Genomic DNA, 23,641 nt, shown 5'->3' with positions numbered 1-23,641 from the left:
AAAAAAATGATGTCGGTATACGCCCCAAAACATTAGACTCTTCAGATAACTGTTTCGGCATCCAATCTTTAAAAATTGCACTTTTGTGTAGGTTAGGATGACCGACCGGTCTCTCTTGAATTTGTGGATTTAAATCCCACTTTTGAACACTCATATTTTCTTAGCATGATATAATGTCAGGTCTAAGACTCATAAAGTAATGACGCATTTTCCTTGAGCTCCTCCGCTATCCTGGTAAAATCCTCGCCAACTCCCTGTAAAGACTTCTACAGACTCAACACCAGACCTGGGACAATTCTGCATTCAGTACTATTGAGTGATAGTGCAGCTATTCTGTTGCCCAATTTCTATGCAGCTGAGTACGGCGATGAGAGGAGTCCTTTTGCTAATAGCATTTACCCACTGCAACCGTGTAAGTGGTGGCAATATTTGAGACACGGGGCCACATCCTGGGCCTGGCTACAGAACATGGCCTAACTCCACTACTGTGCACTCCATAGCTCCAAGAGACCAGCCCGAGCCACTTATATACATGTGGCTTTGTATTAGTGGGAGTTTGGAGCCAAATTAATTCTAGCACTTGTAAAACTGTCAGAGAAACCCCATCCCTGACGAACACCTGCAGAACACACCAGTTACGCGGCTTAATCTAAATTCTGATAAAGAGAAGTGCTCCACACCCAACAGTCAGGTGCAGTAGATACCTTTTTTAGTACCACGACTTTCACAACACTCCTTTCTGCCAACTTTTTTAACCTTGATCATATTCTCTACCAACTCTAAATTCTCATGATCCCCATATCTCTAACAGGACCCTAAATATAAGTGAACAATGTAAACCAATTCATATCCCTCTGCTTACTTGCGTGAATGTTATAGAGAATCCTACACCACTGCCTTACTCCTGGGTACCTCTCAGGGGGATTTCTCTATATTTTCAAGATCAAGCAAGTAAAAGGGTCTTCAAGGACTTCTTTTTGCAACACTGTAATCATAACCCAATAAATACAAGACGGAAATGGACAAGAAACAGTTCTAATCTTTCAATTCATCATCCCCAAAAAATCGACTCTTAACATGTTTGTTTTTGCTACCAAACTGGAGAGGAAGATTTTCTGTAAGTCAGGATGGCCGAGTGGTCTAATGTGCTGCGTTTAGGTCGCAGTCTCCCCTGGAGGCGTGGGTTCAAATCCCACTTCTGACAGCTCATCTTTTCTTAAACATTCTTCGCAGTCATTCCGTCAGTGTTGGTGAAATATCAGTAAAAAAATGATGTCGGTATACGCCCCAAAACATTAGACTCTTCAGCTATCTGTTTCGGCATCCAATCTTTAAAAATTGCACTTTTGTGTAGGTTAGGATGACCGACCGGTCTCTCTTGAATTTGTGGATTTAAATCCCACTTTTGAACACTCATATTTTCTTAGCATGATATAATGTCAGGTCAAAGACTCATAAAGTAATGACGCATTTTCCTTGAGCTCCTCCGCTATCCTGGTAAAATCCTCGCCAACTCCCTGTAAAGACTTCTACAGACTCAACACCAGACCTGGGACAATTCTGCATTCAGTACTATTGAGTGATAGTGCAGCTATTCTGTTGCCCAATATCTATGCAGCTGAGTACGGCGATGAGAGGAGTCCTTTTGCTAATAGCATTTACCCACTGCAACCGTGTAAGTTGTGGCAATATTTGAGACACGGGGCCACATCCTGAGCCTGGCTACAGAACATGGCCTAGCTCCACTACTGTGCACTCCATAGCACCAAGAGACCAGCCCGAGCCACTTATATACATGTGGCTTTGTATTAGTGGGAGTTTGGAGCCAAATTAATTCTAGCACTTGTAAAACTGTCAGAGAAACCCCATCCCTGACGAACACCTGCAGAACACACCAGTTACGCGGCTTAATCTAAATTCTGATAAAGAGAAGTGCTCCACACCCAACAGTCAGGTGCAGTAGATACCTTTTTTAGTACCACGACTTTCACAACACTCCTTTCTGCCAACTTTTTTAACCTTGATCATATTCTCTACCAACTCTAAATTCTCATGATCCCCATATCTCTAACAGGACCCTAAATATAAGTGAACAATGTAAAACAATTCATATCCCTCTGCTTACTTGAGTGAATGTTATAGAGAATCCTACACCACTGCCTTACTCCTGGGTACCTCCCAGGGGGATTTCTCTATATTTTCAAGATCAAGCAAGTAAAAGGGTCTTCAAGGACTTCTTTTTGCAACACTGTAATCATAAACCAATAAATACAAGACGGAAATGGACAAGAAACAGTTCTAATCTTTCAATTCATCATCCCCAAAAAATCGACTCTTGACATGTTTGTTTTTGCTACCAATCTGGAGAGGCAGAGATTTTCTGTAAGTCAGGCTGGCCGAGTGGTCTGAGGCGCTGCGTTTAGGTTTCAGTCTCCCTAAGAGGCGTGGGTTCAAATCCCACTTCTGACAGCTCATCTTTTCTTAAACATTCTTCGCAGTCATTCCGTCAGGGTTGGTGAAATATTAGTAAAAAAATGACGTCGGTATACGCCCCAAAACATTAGACTCTTCAGATAACTGTTTCGGCATCCAATCTTTAAAAATTGCACTTTTGTGTAGGTTAGGATGACCGACCGGTCTCTCTTGAATTTGTGGATTTAAATCCCACTTTTGAACACTCATATTTTCTTAGCATGATATAATGTCAGGTCTAAGACTCATAAAGTAATGACGCATTTTCCTTGAGCTCCTCCGCTATCCTGGTAAAATCCTCGCCAACTCCCTGTAAAGACTTCTACAGACTCAACACCAGACCTGGGACAATTCTGCATTCAGTACTATTGAGTGATAGTGCAGCTATTCTGTTGCCCAATTTCTATGCAGCTGAGTACGGCGATGAGAGGAGTCCTTTTGCTAATAGCATTTACCCACTGCAACCGTGTAAGTTGTGGCAATATTTGAGACACGGGGCCACATCCTGGGCCTGGCTACAGAACATGGCCTAGCTCCACTACTGTGCACTCCATAGCTCCAAGAGACCAGCCCGAGCCACTTATATACATGTGGCTTTGTATTAGTGGGAGTTTGGAGCCAAATTAATTCTAACACTTGTAAAACTGTCAGACAAACCCCATCCCTGACAAACACCTGCAGAACACACCAGTTACGCGGCTTAATCTAAATTCTGATAAAGAGAAGTGCTCCACACCCAACAGTCAGGTGCAGTAGATACCTTTTTTAGTACCACGACTTTCACAACACTCCTTTCTGCCAACTTTTTTAACCTTGATCATATTCTCTACCAACTCTAAATTCTCATGATCCCCATATCTCTAACAGGACCCTAAATATAAGTGAACAATGTAAAACAATTCATATCCCTCTGCTTACTTGAGTGAATGTTATAGAGAATCCTACACCACTGCCTTACTCCTGGGTACCTCCCAGGGGGATTTCTCTATATTTTCAAGATCAAGCAAGTAAAAGGGTCTTCAAGGACTTCTTTTTGCAACACTGTAATCATAAACCAATAAATACAAGACGGAAATGGACAAGAAACAGTTCTAATCTTTCAATTCAACATCCCCAAAAAATCGACTCTTAACATGTTTGTTTTTGCTACCAATCTGGAGAGGCAGAGATTTTCTGTAAGTCAGGATGGCCGAGTGGTCTAAGGCGCTGCGTTTAGGTTGCAGTCTCCCCAGGAGGCGTGGGTTCAAATCCCACTTCTGACAGCTCATCTTTTCTTAAACATTCTTCGCAGTCATTCCGTCAGTGTTGGTGAAATATTAGTAAAAAAATGACGTCGGTATACGCCCCAAAACATTAGACTCTTCAGATAACTGTTTCGGCATCCAATCTTTAAAAATTGCACTTTTGTGTAGGTTAGGATGACCGACCGGTCTCTCTTGAATTTGTGGATTTAAATCCCACTTTTGAACACTCATATTTTCTTAGCATGATATAATGTCAGGTCTAAGACTCATAAAGTAATGACGCATTTTCCTTGAGCTCCTCCGCTATCCTGGTAAAATCCTCGCCAACTCCCTGTAAAGACTTCTACAGACTCAACACCAGACCTGGGACAATTCTGCATTCAGTACTATTGAGTGATAGTGCAGCTATTCTGTTGCCCAATTTCTATGCAGCTGAGTACGGCGATGAGAGGAGTCCTTTTGCTAATAGCATTTACCCACTGCAACCGTGTAAGTTGTGGCAATATTTGAGACACGGGGCCACATCCTGGGCCTGGCTACAGAACATGGCCTAGCTCCACTACTGTGCACTCCATAGCTCCAAGAGACCAGCCCGAGCCACTTATATACATGTGGCTTTGTATTAGTGGGAGTTTGGAGCCAAATTAATTCTAACACTTGTAAAACTGTCAGACAAACCCCATCCCTGACAAACACCTGCAGAACACACCAGTTACGCGGCTTAATCTAAATTCTGATAAAGAGAAGTGCTCCACACCCAACAGTCAGGTGCAGTAGATACCTTTTTTAGTACCACGACTTTCACAACACTCCTTTCTGCCAACTTTTTTAACCTTGATCATATTCTCTACCAACTCTAAATTCTCATGATCCCCATATCTCTAACAGGACCCTAAATATAAGTGAACAATGTAAAACAATTCATATCCCTCTGCTTACTTGAGTGAATGTTATAGAGAATCCTACACCACTGCCTTACTCCTGGGTACCTCCCAGGGGGATTTCTCTATATTTTCAAGATCAAGCAAGTAAAAGGGTCTTCAAGGACTTCTTTTTGCAACACTGTAATCATAAACCAATAAATACAAGACGGAAATGGACAAGAAACAGTTCTAATCTTTCAATTCAACATCCCCAAAAAATCGACTCTTAACATGTTTGTTTTTGCTACCAAACTGGAGAGGCAGAGATTTTTTGTAAGTCAGGATGGCCGAGCGGTCTAAGGCGCTGCGTTTAGGTCGCAGTCTACCCTGGAGGCGTGGGTTCAAATCCCACTTCTGACAGCTCATCTTTTCTTAAACATTCTTCGCAGTCATTCCGTCAGTGTTGGTGAAATATCAGTAAAAAAATGATGTCGGTATACGCCCCAAAACATTAGACTCTTCAGATAACTGTTTCGGCATCCAATTTTTAAAAATTGCACTTTTGTGTAGGTTAGGATGACCGACCGGTCTCTCTTGAATTTGTGGATTTAAATCCCACTTTTGAACACTCATATTTTCTTAGCATGATATAATGTCAGGTCTAAGACTCATAAAGTAATGACGCATTTTCCTTGAGCTCCTCCGCTATCCTGGTAAAATCCTCGCCAACTCCCTGTAAAGACTTCTACAGACTCAACACCAGACCTGGGACAATTCTGCATTCAGTACTATTGAGTGATAGTGCAGCTATTCTGTTGCCCAATTTCTATGCAGCTGAGTACGGCGATGAGAGGAGTCCTTTTGCTAATAGCATTTACCCACTGCAACCGTGTAAGTTGTGGCAATATTTGAGACACGGGGCCACATCCTGGGCCTGGCTACAGAACATGGCCTAGCTCCACTACTGTGCACTCCATAGCTCCAAGAGACCAGCCCGAGCCACTTATATACATGTGGCTTTGTATTAGTGGGAGTTTGGAGCCAAATTAATTCTAGCACTTGTAAAACTGTCAGAGAAACCCCATCCCTGACGAACACCTGCAGAACACACCAGTTACGCGGCTTAATCTAAATTCTGATAAAGAGAAGTGCTCCACACCCAACAGTCAGGTGCAGTAGATACCTTTTTTAGTACCACGACTTTCACAACACTCCTTTCTGCCAACTTTTTTAACCTTGATCATATTCTCTACCAACTCTAAATTCTCATGATCCCCATATCTCTAACAGGACCCTAAATATAAGTGAACAATGTAAAACAATTCATATCCCTCTGCTTACTTGAGTGAATGTTATAGAGAATCCTACACCACTGCCTTACTCCTGGGTACCTCCCAGGGGGATTTCTCTATATTTTCAAGATCAAGCAAGTAAAAGGGTCTTCAAGGACTTCTTTTTGCAACACTGTAATCATAAACCAATAAATACAAGACGGAAATGGACAAGAAACAGTTCTAATCTTTCAATTCATCATCCCCAAAAAATCGACTCTTAACATGTTTGTTTTTGCTACCAAACTGGAGAGGCAGAGATTTTCTGTACATCAGGATGGCCGAGTGGTCTAATGCGCTGCGTTTAGGTCACAGTCTCCCCTGGAGGCGTGGGTTCAAATCCCACTTCTGACAGCTCATCTTTTCTTAAACATTCTTCGCAGTCATTCCGTCAGTGTTGGTGAAATATCAGTAAAAAAATGATGTCGGTATACGCCCCAAAACATTAGACTCTTCAGATAACTGTTTCAGCATCCAATCTTTAAAAATTGCACTTTTGTGTAGGTTAGGATGACCGACCGGTCTCTCTTGAATTCGTGGATTTAAATCCCACTTTTGAACACTCATATTTTCTTAGCATGATATAATGTCAGGTCTAAGACTCATAAAGTAATGACGCATTTTCCTTGAGCTCCTCCGCTATCCTGGTAAAATCCTCGCCAACTCCCTGTAAAGACTTCTACAGACTCAACACCAGACCTGGAACAATTCTGCATTCAGTACTATTGAGTGATAGTGCAGCTATTCTGTTGCCCAATTTCTATGCAGCTGAGTACGGCGATGAGAGGAGTCCTTTTGCTAATAGCATTTACCCACTGCAACCGTGTAAGTTGTGGCAATATTTGAGACACGGGGCCACATCCTGGGCCTGGCTACAGAACATGGCCTAACTCCACTACTGTGCACTCCATAGCTCCAAGAGACCAGCCCGAGCCACTTATATACATGTGGCTTTGTATTAGTGGGAGTTTGGAGCCAAATTAATTCTAGCACTTGTAAAACTGTCAGAGAAACCCCATCCCTGACGAACACCTGCAGAACACACCAGTTACGCGGCTTAATCTAAATTCTGATAAAGAGAAGTGCTCCACACCCAACAGTCAGGTGCAGTAGATACCTTTTTTAGTACCACGACTTTCACAACACTCCTTTCTGCCAACTTTTTTAACCTTGATCATATTCTCTACCAACTCTAAATTCTCATGATCCCCATATCTCTAACAGGACCCTAAATATAAGTGAACAATGTAAAACAATTCATATCCCTCTGCTTACTTGAGTGAATGTTATAGAGAATCCTACACCACTGCCTTACTCCTGGGTACCTCCCAGGGGGATTTCTCTATATTTTCAAGATCAAGCAAGTAAAAGGGTCTTCAAGGACTTCTTTTTGCAACACTGTAATCATAAACCAATAAATACAAGACGGAAATGGACAAGAAACAGTTCTAATCTTTCAATTCATCATCCCCAAAAAATCGACTCTTAACATGTTTGTTTTTGCTACCAAACTGGAGAGGCAGAGATTTTCTGTAAGTCATTATGGCTGAGTGGTCTAAGGTGCTGCGTTTAGGTCGCAGTCTCCCCTGGAGGCGTGGGTTCAAATCCCACTTCTGACAGCTCATCTTTTCTTAAACATTCTTCGCAGTCATTCCGTCAGTGTTGGTGAAATATCAGTAAAAAAATGATGTCGGTATACGCCCCAAAACATTAGACTCTTCAGATAACTGTTTCTGCATCCAATCTTTAAAAATTGCACTTTTGTGTAGGTTAGGATGACCGACCGGTCTCTCTTGAATTTGTGGATTTAAATCCCACTTTTGAACACTCATATTTTCTTAGCATGATATAATGTCAGGTCTAAGACTCATAAAGTAATGACGCATTTTCCTTGAGCTCCTCCGCTATCCTGGTAAAATCCTCGCCAACTCCCTGTAAAGACTTCTACAGACTCAACACCAGACCTGGGACAATTCTGCATTCAGTACTATTGAGTGATAGTGCAGCTATTCTGTTGCCCAATTTCTATGCAGCTGAGTACGGCGATGAGAGGAGTCCTTTTGCTAATAGCATTTACCCACTGCAACCGTGTAAGTTGTGGCAATATTTGAGACACGGGGCCACATCCTGGGCCTGGCTACAGAACATGGCCTAACTCCACTACTGTGCACTCCATAGCTCCAAGAGACCAGCCCGAGCCACTTATATACATGTGGCTTTGTATTAGTGGGAGTTTGGAGCCAAATTAATTGTAGCACTTGTAAAACTGTCAGAGAAACCCCATCCCTGACGAACACCTGCATAACACACCAGTTACGCGGCTTAATCTAAATTCTGATAAAGAGAAGTGCTCCACACCCAACAGTCAGGTGCAGTAGATACCTTTTTTAGTACCACGACTTTCACAACACTCCTTTCTGCCAACTTTTTTAACCTTGATCATATTCTCTACCAACTCTAAATTCTCATGATCCCCATATCTCTAACAGGACCCTAAATATAAGTGAACAATGTAAAACAATTCATATCCCTCTGCTTACTTGAGTGAATGTTATAGAGAATCCTACACCACTGCCTTACTCCTGGGTACCTCCCAGGGGGATTTCTCTATATTTTCAAGATCAAGCAAGTAAAAGGGTCTTCAAGGACTTCTTTTTGCAACACTGTAATCATAAACCAATAAATACAAGACGGAAATGGACAAGAAACAGTTCTAATCTTTCAATCCATCATCCCCAAAAAATCGACTCTTAACATGTTTGTTTTTGCTACCAAACTGGAGAGGCAGAGCATTTTTGTAAGTCAGGATGGCTGAGTGGTCTACGGCGCTGCGTTTAGGTCGCAGTCTCCCCTGGAGGTGTGGGTTCAAATCTCACTTCTGACAGCTCATCTTTTCTTAAACATTCTTCGCAGTCATTCCGTCAGTGTTGGTGAAATGTTAGTAAAAAAATGATGTCGGTATACGCGCCAAAACATTAGACTCTTCAGATAACTGTTTTGGCATCCAATCTTTAAAAATTGCACTTTTGTGTAGGTTAGGATGACCGACCGGTCTCTCTTGAATTTTTGGATTTAAATCCCACTTTTGAACACTCATATTTTCTTAGCATGATATAATGTCAGGTCTAAGACTCATAAAGTAATGACGCATTTTACTTGAGCTCCTCCGCTATCCTGGTAAAATCCTCGCCAACTCCCTGTAAAGACTTCTACAGACTCAACACCAGACCTGGGACAATTCTGCATTCAGTACTATTGAGTGATAGTGCAGCTATTCTGTTGCCCAATTTCTATGCAGCTGAGTACGGCGATGAGAGGAGTCCTTTTGCTAATAGCATTTACCCACTGCAACCGTGTAAGTTGTGGCAATATTTGAGACACGGGGCCACATCCTGGGCCTGGCTACAGAACATGGCCTAGCTCCACTACTGTGCACTCCATAGCTCCAAGAGACCAGCCCGAGCCACTTATATACATGTGGCTTTGTATTAGTGGGAGTTTGGAGCCAAATTAATTCTAGCACTTGTAAAACTGTCAGAGAAACCCCATCCCTGACGAACACCTGCAGAACACACCAGTTACGCGGCTTAATCTAAATTCTGATAAAGAGAAGTGCTCCACACCCAACAGTCAGGTGCAGTAGATACCTTTTTTAGTACCACGACTTTCACAACACTCCTTTCTGCCAACTTTTTTAACCTTGATCATATTCTCTACCAACTCTAAATTCTCATGATCCCCATATCTCTAACAGGACCCTAAATATAAGTGAACAATGTAAAACAATTCATATCCCTCTGCTTACTTGAGTGAATGTTATAGAGAATCCTACACCACTGCCTTACTCCTGGGTACCTCCCAGGGGGATTTCTCTATATTTTCAAGATCAAGCAAGTAAAAGGGTCTTCAAGGACTTCTTTTTGCAACACTGTAATCATAAACCAATAAATACAAGACGGAAATGGACAAGAAACAGTTCTAATCTTTCAATTCATCATCCCCAAAAAATCGACTCTTAACATGTTTGTTTTTGCTACCAAACTGGAGAGGCAGAGATTTTCTGTAAGTCAGGATGGCCGAGTGGTCTAATGCGCTGCGTTTAGGTCACAGTCTCCCCTGGAGGCGTGGGTTCAAATCCCACTTCTGACAGCTCATCTTTTCTTAAACATTCTTCGCAGTCATTCCGTCAGTGTTGGTGAAATATCAGTAAAAAAATGATGTCGGTGTACGCCCCAAAACATTAGACTCTTCAGATAACTGTTTCAGCATCCAATCTTTAAAAATTGCACTTTTGTGTAGGTTAGGATGACCGACCGGTCTCTCTTGAATTCGTGGATTTAAATCCCACTTTTGAACACTCATATTTTCTTAGCATGATATAATGTCAGGTCTAAGACTCATAAAGTAATGACGCATTTTCCTTGAGCTCCTCCGCTATCCTGGTAAAATCCTCGCCAACTCCCTGTAAAGACTTCTACAGACTCAACACCAGACCTGGGACAATTCTGCATTCAGTACTATTGAGTGATAGTGCAGCTATTCTGTTGCCCAATTTCTATGCAGCTGAGTATGGCGATGAGAGGAGTCCTTTTGCTAATAGCATTTACCCACTGCAACCGTGTAAGTTGTGGCAATATTTGAGACACGGGGCCACATCCTGGGCCTGGCTACAGAACATGGCCTAACTCCACTACTGTGCACTCCATAGCTCCAAGAGACCAGCCCGAGCCACTTATATACATGTGGCTTTGTATTAGTGGGAGTTTGGAGCCAAATTAATTCTAGCACTTGTAAAACTGTCAGAGAAACCCCATCCCTGACGAACACCTGCAGAACACACCAGTTACGCGGCTTAATCTAAATTCTGATAAAGAGAAGTGCTCCACACCCAACAGTCAGGTGCAGTAGATACCTTTTTTAGTACCACGACTTTCACAACACTCCTTTCTGCCAACTTTTTTAACCTTGATCATATTCTCTACCAACTCTAAATTCTCATGATCCCCATATCTCTAACAGGACCCTAAATTTAAGTGAACAATGTAAAACAATTCATATCCCTCTGCTTACTTGAGTGAATGTTATAGAGAATCCTACACCACTGCCTTACTCCTGGGTACCTCCCAGGGGGATTTCTCTATATTTTCAAGATCAAGCAAGTAAAAGGGTCTTCAAGGACTTCTTTTTGCAACACTGTAATCATAAACCAATAAATACAAGACGGAAATGGACAAGAAACAGTTCTAATCTTTCAATTCATCATCCCCAAAAAATCGACTCTTAACATGTTTGTTTTTGCTACCAAACTGGAGAGGCAGAGATTTTCTGTAAGTCAGGATGGCCGAGTGGTCTAAGGCGCTGCGTTTAGGTCGCAGTCTCCCCTGGAGGCGTGGGTTCAAATCCCACTTCTGACAGCTCATCTTTTCTTAAACATTCTTCGCAGTCATTCCGTCAGTGTTGGTGAAATATCAGTAAAAAAATGATGTCGGTATACGCCCCAAAACATTAGACTCTTCAGATAACTGTTTCAGCATCCAATCTTTAAAAATTGCACTTTTGTGTAGGTTAAGATGACCGACCGGTCTCTCTTGAATTCGTGGATTTAAATCCCACTTTTGAACACTCATATTTTCTTAGCATGATATAATGTCAGGTCTAAGACTCATAAAGTAATGACGCATTTTCCTTGAGCTCCTCCGCTATCCTGGTAAAATCCTCGCCAACTCCCTGTAAAGACTTCTACAGACTCAACACCAGACCTGGGACAATTCTGCATTCAGTACTATTGAGTGATAGTGCAGCTATTCTGTTGCCCAATTTCTATGCAGCTGAGTACGGCGATGAGAGGAGTCCTTTTGCTAATAGCATTTACCCACTGCAACCGTGTAAGTGGTGGCAATATTTGAGACACGGGGCCACATCCTGGGCCTGGCTACAGAACATGGCCTAACTCCACTACTGTGCACTCCATAGCTCCAAGAGACCAGCCCGAGCCACTTATATACATGTGGCTTTGTATTAGTGGGAGTTTGGAGCCAAATTAATTCTAGCACTTGTAAAACTGTCAGAGAAACCCCATCCCTGACGAACACCTGCAGAACACACCAGTTACGCGGCTTAATCTAAATTCTGATAAAGAGAAGTGCTCCACACCCAACAGTCACGTGCAGTAGATACCTTTTTTAGTACCACGACTTTCACAACACTCCTTTCTGCCAACTTTTTTAACCTTGATCATATTCTCTACCAACTCTAAATTCTCATGATCCCCATATCTCTAACAGGACCCTAAATATAAGTGAACAATGTAAAACAATTCATATCCCTCTGCTTACTTGCGTGAATGTTATAGAGAATCCTACACCACTGCCTTACTCCTGGGTACCTCTCAGGGGGATTTCTCTATATTTTCAAGATCAAGCAAGTAAAAGGGTCTTCAAGGACTTCTTTTTGCAACACTGTAATCATAACCCAATAAATACAAGACGGAAATGGACAAGAAACAGTTCTAATCTTTCAATTCATCATCCCCAAAAAATCGACTCTTAACATGTTTGTTTTTGCTACCAAACTGGAGAGGCAGAGATTTTCTGTAAGTCAGGATCGCTGAGTGGTCTAAGGCGCTGCGTTTAGGTTGCAGTCTCCCCTGGGGGCGTGGGTTCAAATCCCACTTCTGACAGCTCATCTTTTCTTAAACATTCTTCGCAGTCATTCCGTCAGTGTTGGTGAAATATCAGTAAAAAAATGATGTCGGTATACGCCCCAAAACATTAGACTCTTCAGATAACTGTTTCGGCATCCAATCTTTAAAAATTGCACTTTTGTGTAGGTTAGGATGACCGACCGGTCTCTCTTGAATTTGTGGATTTAAATCCCACTTTTGAACACTCATATTTTCTTAGCATGATATAATGTCAGGTCTAAGACTCATAAAGTAATGACGCATTTTCCTTGAGCTCCTCCGCTATCCTGGTAAAATCCTCGCCAACTCCCTGTAAAGACTTCTACAGACTCAACACCAGACCTGGGACAATTCTGCATTCAGTACTATTGAGTGATAGTGCAGCTATTCTGTTGCCCAATATCTATGCAGCTGAGTACGGCGATGAGAGGAGTCCTTTTGCTAATAGCATTTACCCACTGCAACCGTGTAAGTTGTGGCAATATTTGAGACACGGGGCCACATCCTGAGCCTGGCTACAGAACATGGCCTAGCTCCACTACTGTGCACTCCATAGCACCAAGAGACCAGCCCGAGCCACTTATATACATGTGGCTTTGTATTAGTGGGAGTTTGGAGCCAAATTAATTCTAGCACTTGTAAAACTGTCAGAGAAACCCCATCCCTGACGAACACCTGCAGAACACACCAGTTACGCGGCTTAATCTAAATTCTGATAAAGAGAAGTGCTCCACACCCAACAGTCAGGTGCAGTAGATACCTTTTTTAGTACCACGACTTTCACAACACTCCTTTCTGCCAACTTTTTTAACCTTGATCATATTCTCTACCAACTCTAAATTCTCATGATCCCCATATCTCTAACAGGACCCTAAATATAAGTGAACAATGTAAAACAATTCATATCCCTCTGCTTACTTGAGTGAATGTTATAGAGAATCCTACACCACTGCCTTACTCCTGGGTACCTCCCAGGGGGATTTCTCTATATTTTCAAGATCAAGCAAGTAAAAGGGTCTTCAAGGACTTCTTTTTGCAACACTGTAATCATAAACCAATAAATACAAGACGGAAATGGACAAGAAACAGTTCTAATCTTTCAATTCATCATCCCCAAAAAATCGACTCTTAACATGTTTGTTTTTGCTACCAATCTGGAGAGGCAGAGATTTTCTGTAAGTCAGGCTGGCCGAGTGGTCTAAGGTGCTGCGTTTAGGTCGCAGTCTCCCCTGGAGGCGTGGGTTCAAATCCCACTTCTGACAGCTCATCTTTTCTTAAACATTCTTCGCAGTCATTCCGTCAGTGTTGGTGAAATATCAGTAAAAAAATGATGTCGGTATACGCCCCAAAACATTAGACTCTTCAGATAACTGTTTCGGCATCCAATTTTTAAAAATTGCACTTTTGTGTAGGTTAGGATGACCGACCGGTCTCTCTTGAATTTGTGGATTTAAATCCCACTTTTGAACACTCATATTTTCTTAGCATGATATAATGTCAGGTCTAAGACTCATAAAGTAATGACGCATTTTCCTTGAGCTCCTCCGCTATCCTGGTAAAATCCTCGCCAACTCCCTGTAAAGACTTCTACAGACTCAACACCAGACCTGGGACAATTCTGCATTCAGTACTATTGAGTGATAGTGCAGCTATTCTGTTGCCCAATTTCTATGCAGCTGAGTACGGCGATGAGAGGAGTCCTTTTGCTAATAGCATTTACCCACTGCAACCGTGTAAGTTGTGGCAATATTTGAGACACGGGGCCACATCCTGGGCCTGGCTACAGAACATGGCCTAGCTCCACTACTGTGCACTCCATAGCTCCAAGAGACCAGCCCGAGCCACTTATATACATGTGGCTTTGTATTAGTGGGAGTTTGGAGCCAAATTAATTCTAGCACTTGTAAAACTGTCAGAGAAACCCCATCCCTGACGAACACCTGCAGAACACACCAGTTACGCGGCTTAATCTAAATTCTGATAAAGAGAAGTGCTCCACACCCAACAGTCAGGTGCAGTAGATACCTTTTTTAGTACCACGACTTTCACAACACTCCTTTCTGCCAACTTTTTTAACCTTGATCATATTCTCTACCAACTCTAAATTCTCATGATCCCCATATCTCTAACAGGACCCTAAATATAAGTGAACAATGTAAAACAATTCATATCCCTCTGCTTACTTGAGTGAATGTTATAGAGAATCCTACACCACTGCCTTACTCCTGGGTACCTCCCAGGGGGATTTCTCTATATTTTCAAGATCAAGCAAGTAAAAGGGTCTTCAAGGACTTCTTTTTGCAACACTGTAATCATAAACCAATAAATACAAGACGGAAATGGACAAGAAACAGTTCTAATCTTTCAATTCATCATCCCCAAAAAATCGACTCTTAACATGTTTGTTTTTGCTACCAATCTGGAGAGGCAGAGATTTTCTGTAAGTCAGGCTGGCCGAGTGGTCTAAGGTGCTGCGTTTAGGTCGCAGTCTCCCCTGGAGGCGTGGGTTCAAATCCCACTTCTGACAGCTCATCTTTTCTTAAACATTCTTCGCAGTCATTCCGTCAGTGTTGGTGAAATATCAGTAAAAAAATGATGTCGGTATACGCCCCAAAACATTAGACTCTTCAGATAACTGTTTCGGCATCCAATTTTTAAAAATTGCACTTTTGTGTAGGTTAGGATGACCGACCGGTCTCTCTTGAATTTGTGGATTTAAATCCCACTTTTGAACACTCAAATTTTCTTAGCATGATATAATGTCAGGTCTAAGACTCATAAAGTAATGACGCATTTTCCTTGAGCTCCTCCGCTATCCTGGTAAAATCCTCGCCAACTCCCTGTAAAGACTTCTACAGACTCAACACCAGACCTGGGACAATTCTGCATTCAGTACTATTGAGTGATAGTGCAGCTATTCTGTTGCCCAATTTCTATGCAGCTGAGTACGGCGATGAGAGGAGTCCTTTTGCTAATAGCATTTACCCACTGCAACCGTGTAAGTTGTGGCAATATTTAAGACACGGGGCCACATCCTGGGCCTGGCTACAGAACATGGCCTAACTCCACTACTGTGCACTCCATAGCTCCAAGAGACCAGCCCGAGCCACTTATATACATGTGGCTTTGTATTAGTGGGAGTTTGGAGCCAAATTAATTCTAGCACTTGTAAAACTGTCAGAGAAACCCCATCCCTGACGAACACCTGCAGAACACACCAGTTACGCGGCTTAATCTAAATTCTGATAAAGAGAAGTGCTCCACACCCAACAGTCAGGTGCAGTAGATACCTTTTTTAGTACCACGACTTTCACAACACTCCTTTCTGCCAACTTTTTTAACCTTGATCATATTCTCTACCAACTCTAAATTCTCATGATCCCCATATCTCTAACAGGACCCTAAATATAAGTGAACAATGTAAAACAATTCATATCCCTCTGCTTACTTGAGTGAATGTTATAGAGAATCCTACACCACTGCCTTACTCCTGGGTACCTCCCAGGGGGATTTCTCTATATTTTCAAGATCAAGCAAGTAAAAGGGTCTTCAAGGACTTCTTTTTGCAACACTGTAATCATAAACCAATAAATACAAGACGGAAATGGACAAGAAACAGTTCTAATCTTTCAATTCATCATCCCCAAAAAATCGACTCTTAACATGTTTGTTTTTGCTACCAAACTGGAGAGGCAGAGATTTTCTGTAAGTCAGGATCGCTGAGTGGTCTAAGGCGCTGCGTTTAGGTTGCAGTCTCCCCTGGGGGCGTGGGTTCAAATCCCACTTCTGACAGCTCATCTTTTCTTAAACATTCTTCGCAGTCATTCCGTCAGTGTTGGTGAAATATCAGTAAAAAAATGATGTCGGTATACGCCCCAAAACATTAGACTCTTCAGATAACTGTTTCGGCATCCAATCTTTAAAAATTGCACTTTTGTGTAGGTTAGGATGACCGACCGGTCTCTCTTGAATTTGTGGATTTAAATCCCACTTTTGAACACTCATATTTTCTTAGCATGATATAATGTCAGGTCTAAGACTCATAAAGTAATGACGCATTTTCCTTGAGCTCCTCCGCTATCCTGGTAAAATCCTCGCCAACTCCCTGTAAAGACTTCTACAGACTCAACACCAGACCTGGGACAATTCTGCATTCAGTACTATTGAGTGATAGTGCAGCTATTCTGTTGCCCAATTTCTATGCAGCTGAGTACGGCGATGAGAGGAGTCCTTTTGCTAATAGCATTTACCCACTGCAACCGTGTAAGTTGTGGCAATATTTGAGACACGGGGCCACATCCTGGGCCTGGCTACAGAACATGGCCTAGCTCCACTACTGTGCACTCCATAGCTCCAAGAGACCAGCCCGAGCCACTTATATACATGTGGCTTTGTATTAGTGGGAGTTTGGAGCCAAATTAATTCTAGCACTTGTAAAACTGTCAGAGAAACCCCATCCCTGACGAACACCTGCAGAACACACCAGTTACGCGGCTTAATCTAAATTCTGATAAAGAGAAGTGCTCCACACCCAACAGTCAGGTGCAGTAGATACCTTTTTTAGTACCACGACTTTCACAACACTCCTTTCTGCCAACTTTTTTAACCTTGATCATATTCTCTACCAACTCTAAATTCTCATGATCCCCATATCTCTAACAGGACCCTAAATATAAGTGAACAATGTAAAACAATTCATATCCCTCTGCTTACTTGAGTGAATGTTATAGAGAATCCTACACCACTGCCTTACTCCTGGGTACCTCCCAGGGGGATTTCTCTATATTTTCAAGATCAAGCAAGTAAAAGGGTCTTCAAGGACTTCTTTTTGCAACACTGTAATCATAAACCAATAAATACAAGACGGAAATGGACAAGAAACAGTTCTAATCTTTCAATTCATCATCCCCAAAAAATCGACTCTTAACATGTTTGTTTTTGCTACCAATCTGGAGAGGCAGCGATTTTATGTAAGTCAGGCTGGCCGAGTGGTCTAAGGTGCTGCGTTTAGGTCGCAGTCTCCCCTGGAGGCGTGGGTTCAAATCCCACTTCTGACAGCTCATCTTTTCTTAAACATTCTTCGCAGTCATTCCGTCAGTGTTGGTGAAATATCAGTAAAAAAATGATGTCGGTATACGCCCCAAAACATTAGACTCTTCAGATAACTGTTTCGGCATCCAATTTTTAAAAATTGCACTTTTGTGTAGGTTAGGATGACCGACCGGTCTCTCTTGAATTTGTGGATTTAAATCCCACTTTTGAACACTCATATTTTCTTAGCATGATATAATGTCAGGTCTAAGACTCATAAAGTAATGACGCATTTTCCTTGAGCTCCTCCGCTATCCTGGTAAAATCCTCGCCAACTCCCTGTAAAGACTTCTACAGACTCAACACCAGACCTGGGACAATTCTGCATTCAGTACTATTGAGTGATAGTGCAGCTATTCTGTTGCCCAATTTCTATGCAGCTGAGTACGGCGATGAGAGGAGTCCTTTTGCTAATAGCATTTACCCACTGCAACCGTGTAAGTTGTGGCAATATTTGAGACACGGGGCCACATCCTGGGCCTGGCTACAGAACATGGCCTAGCTCCACTACTGTGCACTCCATAGCTCCAAGAGACCAGCCCGAGCCACTTATATACATGTGGCTTTGTATTAGTGGGAGTTTGGAGCCAAATTAATTCTAGCACTTGTAAAACTGTCAGAGAAACCCCATCCCTGACGAACACCTGCAGAACACACCAGTTACGCGGCTTAATCTAAATTCTGATAAAGAGAAGTGCTCCACACCCAACAGTCAGGTGCAGTAGATACCTTTTTTAGTACCACGACTTTCACAACACTCCTTTCTGCCAACTTTTTTAACCTTGATCATATTCTCTACCAACTCTAAATTCTCATGATCCCCATATCTCTAACAGGACCCTAAATATAAGTGAACAATGTAAAACAATTCATATCCCTCTGCTTACTTGAGTGAATGTTATAGAGAATCCTACACCACTGCCTTACTCCTGGGTACCTCCCAGGGGGATTTCTCTATATTTTCAAGATCAAGCAAGTAAAAGGGTCTTCAAGGACTTCTTTTTGCAACACTGTAATCATAAACCAATAAATACAAGACGGAAATGGACAAGAAACAGTTCTAATCTTTCAATTCAACATCCCCAAAAAATCGACTCTTAACATGTTTGTTTTTGCTACCAAACTGGAGAGGCAGAAATTTTTTGTAAGTCAGGATGGCCGAGTGGTCTAAGGCGCTGCGTTTAGGTCGCAGTCTCCCCTGGAGGCGTGGGTTCAAATCCCACTTCTGACAGCTCATCTTTTCTTAAACATTCTTCGCAGTCATTCCGTCAGTGTTGGTGAAATATCAGTAAAAAAATGATGTCGGTATACGCCCCAAAACATTAGACTCTTCAGATAACTGTTTCTGCATCCAAGCTTTAAAAATTGCACTTTTGTGTAGGTTAGGATGACCGACCGGTCTCTCTTGAATTTGTGGATTTAAATCCCACTTTTGAACACTCAAATTTTCTTAGCATGATATAATGTCAGGTCTAAGACTCATAAAGTAATGACGCATTTTCCTTGAGCTCCTCCGCTATCCTGGTAAAATCCTCGCCAACTCCCTGTAAAGACTTCTACAGACTCAACACCAGACCTGGGACAATTCTGCATTCAGTACTATTGAGTGATAGTGCAGCTATTCTGTTGCCCAATTTCTATGCAGCTGAGTACGGCGATGAGAGGAGTCCTTTTGCTAATAGCATTTACCCACTGCAACCGTGTAAGTTGTGGCAATATTTGAGACACGGGGCCACATCCTGGGCCTGGCTACAGAACATGGCCTAACTCCACTACTGTGCACTCCATAGCTCCAAGAGACCAGCCCGAGCCACTTATATACATGTGGCTTTGTATTAGTGGGAGTTTGGAGCCAAATTAATTCTAGCACTTGTAAAACTGTCAGAGAAACCCCATCCCTGACGAACACCTGCAGAACACACCAGTTACGCGGCTTAATCTAAATTCTGATAAAGAGAAGTGCTCCACACCCAACAGTCAGGTGCAGTAGATACCTTTTTTAGTACCACGACTTTCACAACACTCCTTTCTGCCAACTTTTTTAACCTTGATCATATTCTCTACCAACTCTAAATTCTCATGATCCCCATATCTCTAACAGGACCCTAAATATAAGTGAACAATGTAAAACAATTCATATCCCTCTGCTTACTTGAGTGAATGTTATAGAGAATCCTACACCACTGCCTTACTCCTGGGTACCTCCCAGGGGGATTTCTCTATATTTTCAAGATCAAGCAAGTAAAAGGGTCTTCAAGGACTTCTTTTTGCAACACTGTAATCATAAACCAATAAATACAAGACGGAAATGGACAAGAAACAGTTCTAATCTTTCAATTCATCATCCCCAAAAAATCGACTCTTAACATGTTTGTTTTTGCTACCAAACTGGAGAGGCAGAGCATTTTTGTAAGTCAGGATGGCTGAGTGGTCTACGGCGCTGCGTTTAGGTCGCAGTCTCCCCTGGAGGTGTGGGTTCAAATCTCACTTCTGACAGCTCATCTTTTCTTAAACATTCTTCGCAGTCATTCCGTCAGTGTTGGTGAAATATCAGTAAAAAAATGATGTCGGTATACGCCCCAAAACATTAGACTCTTCAGATAACTGTTTCTGCATCCAATCTTTAAAAATTGCACTTTTGTGTAGGTTAGGATGACCGACCGGTCTCTCTTGAATTTGTGGATTTAAATCCCACTTTTGAACACTCATATTTTCTTAGCATGATATAATGTCAGGTCTAAGACTCATAAAGTAATGACGCATTTTCCTTGAGCTCCTCCGCTATCCTGGTAAAATCCTCGCCAACTCCCTGTAAAGACTTCTACAGACTCAACACCAGACCTGGGACAATTCTGCATTCAGTACTATTGAGTGATAGTGCAGCTATTCTGTTGCCCAATATCTATGCAGCTGAGTACGGCGATGAGAGGAGTCCTTTTGCTAATAGCATTTACCCACTGCAACCGTGTAAGTTGTGGCAATATTTGAGACACGGGGCCACATCCTGAGCCTGGCTACAGAACATGGCCTAGCTCCACTACTGTGCACTCCATAGCACCAAGAGACCAGCCCGAGCCACTTATATACATGTGGCTTTGTATTAGTGGGAGTTTGGAGCCAAATTAATTCTAGCACTTGTAAAACTGTCAGAGAAACCCCATCCCTGACGAACACCTGCAGAACACACCAGTTACGCGGCTTAATCTAAATTCTGATAAAGAGAAGTGCTCCACACCCAACAGTCAGGTGCAGTAGATACCTTTTTTAGTACCACGACTTTCACAACACTCCTTTCTGCCAACTTTTTTAACCTTGATCATATTCTCTACCAACTCTAAATTCTCATGATCCCCATATCTCTAACAGGACCCTAAATATAAGTGAACAATGTAAAACAATTCATATCCCTCTGCTTACTTGAGTGAATGTTATAGAGAATCCTACACCACTGCCTTACTCCTGGGTACCTCCCAGGGGGATTTCTCTATATTTTCAAGATCAAGCAAGTAAAAGGGTCTTCAAGGACTTCTTTTTGCAACACTGTAATCATAAACCAATAAATACAAGACGGAAATGGACAAGAAACAGTTCTAATCTTTCAATTCATCATCCCCAAAAAATCGACTCTTAACATGTTTGTTTTTGCTACCAATCTGGAGAGGCAGAGATTTTCTGTAAGTCAGGCTGGCCGAGTGGTCTAAGGCGCAGCGTTTAGGTCGCAGTCTCCCCTGGAGGCGTGGGTTCAAATCCCACTTCTGACAGCTCATCTTTTCTTAAACATTCTTCGCAGTCATTCCGTCAGTGTTGGTGAAATATCAGTAAAAAAATGATGTCGGTATACGCCCCAAAACATTAGACTCTTCAGATAACTGTTTCGGCATCCAATTTTTAAAAATTGCACTTTTGTGTAGGTTAGGATGACCGACCGGTCTCTCTTGAATTTGTGGATTTAAATCCCACTTTTGAACACTCATATTTTCTTAGCATGATATAATGTCAGGTCTAAGACTCATAAAGTAATGACGCATTTTCCTTGAGCTCCTCCGCTATCCTGGTAAAATCCTCGCCAACTCCCTGTAAAGACTTCTACAGACTCAACACCAGACCTGGGACAATTCTGCATTCAGTACTATTGAGTGATAGTGCAGCTATTCTGTTGCCCAATATCTATGCAGCTGAGTACGGCGATGAGAGGAGTCCTTTTGCTAATAGCATTTACCCACTGCAACCGTGTAAGTTGTGGCAATATTTGAGACACGGGGCCACATCCTGAGCCTGGCTACAGAACATGGCCTAGCTCCACTACTGTGCACTCCATAGCACCAAGAGACCAGCCCGAGCCACTTATATACATGTGGCTTTGTATTAGTGGGAGTTTGGAGCCAAATTAATTCTAGCACTTGTAAAACTGTCAGAGAAACCCCATCCCTGACGAACACCTGCAGAACACACCAGTTACGCGGCTTAATCTAAATTCTGATAAAGAGAAGTGCTCCACACCCAACAGTCAGGTGCAGTAGATACCTTTTTTAGTACCACGACTTTCACAACACTCCTTTCTGCCAACTTTTTTAACCTTGATCATATTCTCTACCAACTCTAAATTCTCATGATCCCCATATCTCTAACAGGACCCTAAATATAAGTGAACAATGTAAAACAATTCATATCCCTCTGCTTACTTGAGTGAATGTTATAGAGAATCCTACACCACTGCCTTACTCCTGGGTACCTCCCAGGGGGATTTCTCTATATTTTCAAGATCAAGCAAGTAAAAGGGTCTTCAAGGACTTCTTTTTGCAACACTGTAATCATAAACCAATAAATACAAGACGGAAATGGACAAGAAACAGTTCTAATCTTTCAATTCATCATCCCCAAAAAATCGACTCTTAACATGTTTGTTTTTGCTACCAATCTGGAGAGGCAGAGATTTTCTGTATGTCAGGCTGGCCGAGTGGTCTAAGGCGCAGCGTTTAGGTCGCAGTCTCCCCTGGAGGCGTGGGTTCAAATCCCACTTCTGACAGCTCATCTTTTCTTAAACATTCTTCGCAGTCATTCCGTCAGTGTTGGTGAAATGTTAGTAAAAAAATGATGTCGGTATACGCCCCAAAACATTAGACTCTTCAGATAACTGTTTTGGCATCCAATCTTTAAAAATTGCACTTTTGTGTAGGTTAGGATGACCGACCGGTCTCTCTTGAATTTTTGGATTTAAATCCCACTTTTGAACACTCATATTTTCTTAGCATGATATAATGTCAGGTCTAAGACTCATAAAGTAATGACGCATTTTCCTTGAGCTCCTCCGCTATCCTGGTAAAATCCTCGCCAACTCCCTGTAAAGACTTCTACAGACTCAACACCAGACCTGGGACAATTCTGCATTCAGTACTATTGAGTGATAGTGCAGCTATTCTGTTGCCCAATTTCTATGCAGCTGAGTACGGCGATGAGAGGAGTCCTTTTGCTAATAGCATTTACCCACTGCAACCGTGTAAGTTGTGGCAATATTTGAGACACGGGGCCACATCCTGGGCCTGGCTACAGAACATGGCCTAGCTCCACTACTGTGCACTCCATAGCTCCAAGAGACCAGCCCGAGCCACTTATATACATGTGGCTTTGTATTAGTGGGAGTTTGGAGCCAAATTAATTCTAGCACTTGTAAAACTGTCAGAGAAACCCCATCACTGATGAACACCTGCAGAACCCACCAGTTACGCGGCTTAATCTAAATTCTGATAAAGAGAAGTACTCCACACCCAACAGTCAGGTGCAGTAGATACCTTTTTTAGTACCACGACTTTAACAACACTCCTTTCTGCCAACTTTTTTAACCTTTATCATATTCTCTACCAATTTTAAATTCTCATGATCCCCATATCTCTAACAGGACCCTAAATATAAGAGAACAATGTAAAACAATTCATATCCCTCTGCTTACTTGAGTGAATG

The 23,641-nt window shown here is 42.2% G+C and overlaps 17 non-coding genes across 17 annotated transcripts; all 17 read left to right on the top strand.

Annotated features, from left to right (window-relative positions):
• The first annotated feature begins 1,121 nt into the window (after positions 1-1,121).
• Positions 1,122-1,204, top strand: TRNAL-UAG (transfer RNA leucine (anticodon UAG)). Its single transcript has one exon. It is a non-coding gene; the product is annotated as a tRNA-Leu (tRNA).
• A 2,447-nt stretch (positions 1,205-3,651) lies between these two features.
• TRNAL-UAG (transfer RNA leucine (anticodon UAG)) lies at positions 3,652-3,734 on the top strand. The gene has a single exon. It is a non-coding gene; the product is annotated as a tRNA-Leu (tRNA).
• A 1,182-nt stretch (positions 3,735-4,916) lies between these two features.
• On the top strand, positions 4,917-4,999 carry TRNAL-UAG (transfer RNA leucine (anticodon UAG)). Its single transcript has one exon. It is a non-coding gene; the product is annotated as a tRNA-Leu (tRNA).
• Positions 5,000-6,181: 1,182 nt separating this feature from the next.
• Positions 6,182-6,264, top strand: TRNAL-UAG (transfer RNA leucine (anticodon UAG)). The gene has a single exon. It is a non-coding gene; the product is annotated as a tRNA-Leu (tRNA).
• A 1,182-nt stretch (positions 6,265-7,446) lies between these two features.
• Positions 7,447-7,529, top strand: TRNAL-UAG (transfer RNA leucine (anticodon UAG)). Its single transcript has one exon. It is a non-coding gene; the product is annotated as a tRNA-Leu (tRNA).
• Positions 7,530-8,711: 1,182 nt separating this feature from the next.
• TRNAL-UAG (transfer RNA leucine (anticodon UAG)) lies at positions 8,712-8,794 on the top strand. The gene has a single exon. It is a non-coding gene; the product is annotated as a tRNA-Leu (tRNA).
• A 1,182-nt stretch (positions 8,795-9,976) lies between these two features.
• TRNAL-UAG (transfer RNA leucine (anticodon UAG)) lies at positions 9,977-10,059 on the top strand. Its single transcript has one exon. It is a non-coding gene; the product is annotated as a tRNA-Leu (tRNA).
• Positions 10,060-11,241: 1,182 nt separating this feature from the next.
• TRNAL-UAG (transfer RNA leucine (anticodon UAG)) lies at positions 11,242-11,324 on the top strand. The gene has a single exon. It is a non-coding gene; the product is annotated as a tRNA-Leu (tRNA).
• Positions 11,325-12,506: 1,182 nt separating this feature from the next.
• Positions 12,507-12,589, top strand: TRNAL-UAG (transfer RNA leucine (anticodon UAG)). The gene has a single exon. It is a non-coding gene; the product is annotated as a tRNA-Leu (tRNA).
• A 1,182-nt stretch (positions 12,590-13,771) lies between these two features.
• TRNAL-UAG (transfer RNA leucine (anticodon UAG)) lies at positions 13,772-13,854 on the top strand. Its single transcript has one exon. It is a non-coding gene; the product is annotated as a tRNA-Leu (tRNA).
• Positions 13,855-15,036: 1,182 nt separating this feature from the next.
• TRNAL-UAG (transfer RNA leucine (anticodon UAG)) lies at positions 15,037-15,119 on the top strand. The gene has a single exon. It is a non-coding gene; the product is annotated as a tRNA-Leu (tRNA).
• Positions 15,120-16,301: 1,182 nt separating this feature from the next.
• Positions 16,302-16,384, top strand: TRNAL-UAG (transfer RNA leucine (anticodon UAG)). The gene has a single exon. It is a non-coding gene; the product is annotated as a tRNA-Leu (tRNA).
• A 1,182-nt stretch (positions 16,385-17,566) lies between these two features.
• On the top strand, positions 17,567-17,649 carry TRNAL-UAG (transfer RNA leucine (anticodon UAG)). The gene has a single exon. It is a non-coding gene; the product is annotated as a tRNA-Leu (tRNA).
• A 1,182-nt stretch (positions 17,650-18,831) lies between these two features.
• Positions 18,832-18,914, top strand: TRNAL-UAG (transfer RNA leucine (anticodon UAG)). The gene has a single exon. It is a non-coding gene; the product is annotated as a tRNA-Leu (tRNA).
• Positions 18,915-20,096: 1,182 nt separating this feature from the next.
• Positions 20,097-20,179, top strand: TRNAL-UAG (transfer RNA leucine (anticodon UAG)). The gene has a single exon. It is a non-coding gene; the product is annotated as a tRNA-Leu (tRNA).
• Positions 20,180-21,361: 1,182 nt separating this feature from the next.
• On the top strand, positions 21,362-21,444 carry TRNAL-UAG (transfer RNA leucine (anticodon UAG)). The gene has a single exon. It is a non-coding gene; the product is annotated as a tRNA-Leu (tRNA).
• Positions 21,445-22,626: 1,182 nt separating this feature from the next.
• Positions 22,627-22,709, top strand: TRNAL-UAG (transfer RNA leucine (anticodon UAG)). Its single transcript has one exon. It is a non-coding gene; the product is annotated as a tRNA-Leu (tRNA).
• Positions 22,710-23,641: the final 932 nt, after the last annotated feature.

Source organism: Rhinoderma darwinii, chromosome 1 (assembly GCF_050947455.1).
Source record: "Rhinoderma darwinii isolate aRhiDar2 chromosome 1, aRhiDar2.hap1, whole genome shotgun sequence".
NCBI classification, from domain to species: Eukaryota; Metazoa; Chordata; class Amphibia; order Anura; family Rhinodermatidae; genus Rhinoderma; species Rhinoderma darwinii.
This window is presented reverse-complemented; position numbering and strand designations above follow the sequence as displayed.